This window comes from Cherax quadricarinatus, unplaced genomic scaffold, assembly GCF_038502225.1.
Source record: "Cherax quadricarinatus isolate ZL_2023a unplaced genomic scaffold, ASM3850222v1 Contig616, whole genome shotgun sequence".
In the NCBI taxonomy this organism is placed as follows: Eukaryota; Metazoa; Arthropoda; class Malacostraca; order Decapoda; family Parastacidae; genus Cherax; species Cherax quadricarinatus.
Genome location: NW_027195642.1, coordinates 75,001 through 78,100, shown reverse-complemented (window position 1 = coordinate 78,100; position 3,100 = coordinate 75,001).

The window sequence follows — 3,100 nt, the reverse complement described above, 5'->3', positions numbered from 1 at the left end:
AGATTGAGACACTTATGCAGCATATGGGAATCTTTATTCAGGAAACTGATGGACTGAACACATCGACTCCAGGTTGAGGGACTGATTACCTCATTCTCCTCCTCTCCTTACGCCTTCCTCTTTGTATTGGACTGATGAAGCCACTGTGTGGCGAAACGTTTCCTGAATAAAGATTCCCATATGTTTTTTTTTTTTTTGCAATTTAGAAGGTGCTTTCGTCTTGTTAGTAAGATGTGATAAACTATTGTCAGAAATAATAAACCCGAGGTATTGTACCTGGAAATATCCAAGTAAACACTTCTATGGTTTAATTGTAAGGCCATGAACTCTTATTCTTTTTAAAACCAGCGACAGTGTAGTAGGATGATCCTCCCAGACATGAGTCATGATGTAAATATTATCTAAATACACTGAAACATTCTTGAGGTCAGAAATGACTATTCTCATAATCCGGATATACGTGGCACACGCAGTAACCAAGCCGAAAAGTATTGTGCGATATTGCATTAGTCTTCTATGAGTAGGGAAAGCCGTGTATGGTTTAGTGTCTGGGTGTAATGATACTTGATGGCATGTTTGTGAGATATCTAACTCAGAGAAGAATTTACAGTCATGGAATTTATATAAGTCATGATCGATTACTGGCATGTGCTCAGCATACCATTTAGTGATAGCGTTTAAATAACGAAAATCTTGTGCCAGTCTGTAAGAATTGTCTGTTTTCTTTACCATAACAACTGGTGGACAGAAAGTTGATGTAGAAGGTTCTATGATATTTAACTTTAAGAGTTTGTTAACTTCATTATCAAATGTTTTCCGTAAGTGAACGGGAACAGGATAGATTTTCCGTCTTACTGGTTCATGAACTGACAATTCAATCTTGTGTACGACGGTAGTGGTAAGTCCTGGGATCTCTGTAAATACGTCTTAAAAAGTATTTACTAAGGCACTTACTTGAGACTTTTGTTTACTAGATAGTTCACTGTTGATGTTGAAGTTTGAGTTATTCGTTGGAGAATGAACAGGTTCCTTCGGTTCTGTGCGAGTCTCGACATCTATAATACAAACTTTACATTCACAAGAATCGTGAATTGTAACTAAGCTATAAGATGTTCTATCTTCATCAAAGGAGTTTAAGCAAAGATTAACTTCTCTACGGTGGTACAGTTTCAAAATATTTACATGATACATTCTTTCCTTACCCTTGACATCCAAGAGATAATCTACCTTATTACAGACCTTTACTACTTTATACTGTCCGCGCCAGGAAATTAACAATTTGTTGGATTTGTCTGGAAAAGAACTTAAACTTCATCACCAATATTAAATTTCCTCTAACAGTTCTTTTGGTCAAAATAGGTCTTTTAGGTTTCCATTGACATATTCAGGTTCTTGACAACCAAACCAACATTTTCTTCTAATCTTTCTCTAAGATATAAAAGAAACTAATATGTGTTTTGAACTTTATGTTTAATATCTTTGGCCCACAGTTCATTCAAGATAAATAGAGGTCAACAGGCTTGTCTCCCATAAAGTAACTCGAAAGGGGAATATCCAAGGGAACCACTTGGAATCTCACGCATTGTAAAGAGAGCACATGGTAGATATCTATGTCAGTCAGTTGGTTTAAGAAAGCAAAGTTTCTTTAATATTGACTTTCGGATGGAATGTTGTTGTTCCACTCTTCCGTTATAATTTGGATGGTAAGGTGTAGTGAAAAGAGGATGAACACCCACAAGTTGATAAACTTGATCCATTAATTCAGAAGTAAATTGTCCCATGATCAGAAAGAATTTCTCTGGATATACCTACCCGTGATAAATTGATAGTAATGCTTCTGCAACTTGTACTGACGTAATGGATTTCAAGGGTACCGCCTCTGGGAAGCTGGACGCATAGTCAAGATATATTTATGACCTGATGAACGAGGAGTGACAGGACCAACTATATCCACTGTAACTCTAGCAAATGGGACTGAAAAAAAAACTGGTATTTTTACCATAGGAACTCTCTTAGTTCTCCCCTTTTGTGAGAAAAGTTGAAATACGTGACAAAATCTACAATACTTATAGATGTCTGAAGGCATCCCAGGCCAGAAGTACAAGTCCCTAATCTTCTCATAGGTCTTTCTGTGTGAAAAATGTCCAGAGACAGGCAGGTCATGAGAAATCTTCAAAATAGTCTGGCAGCAATTCTTCGGAATTACTAACAGACTTCTACCCACGTCATTTGGATTGTCCGTGGACACTATTCTTGAATCAAAGATTATCTTTATTTACAAATTTATAAGAAAATTTCTTTCTTTGAATCACGTTGTCTGTTATCGGTAATTGCAAGGTTTCCTCTAAAGAAGGACAAGTCTTTTGAAGATCCTCTAAATCTATGTGAGAAAGCTCAATAGGTTTTCCTTTGGAAAGAACCAACGGATGAACAGTTTTTACCTTGGACTGTGCTCTGGTAAGGACGTTAACCGTGTCCTGTTGTTGAACAGATACAATCACTCGTAATTCTTCAATAGTTTCTGTGCTCTCTGGTTTTGATGACTGACTTTCTAAGGGTATTCCAGGAACTTCGTGACTATCAGCACTCGGATTTAAGTTATCTACCTGAATCACTTCTGGAGCTATACGGGAAGAAACAGAAATATTAGGTTCCAAATCTCTCTTGAAAATCCAAAACAGTCTCCTACAGATGGGAAAGTAGCCCCTTCTAAGTTCTCTACCAAAACAGAACATGAAGTTATTAGATCAACTACTGCATCTACCCACCCTGAGAACCACTTGCACCTTATGCAACATCTGATTGTTAGAAATGAATCACTTCTTCCTAATTAGTAAGTTAATTTAGTAATTTTACACCGCGAAGGATTTAAGTTAGGGAAAAGCATACTAGAGATAATACAGGAGTATCCATTATCTCTAAGAATTGTTGAAACATTCATTCCGTTAATAACCGTACCTTCACTGAAAGCTGCGTTATTATTAGCTTCAGTGAAACACTTCCCGATATCATTAAAGTTGAAACATTTTATGGTGAAGGTCGTGGAATTCTTAGGGACAAAGGGTTTGGGCTCCTCAGTTAGGTTAGGCACAACAGATTT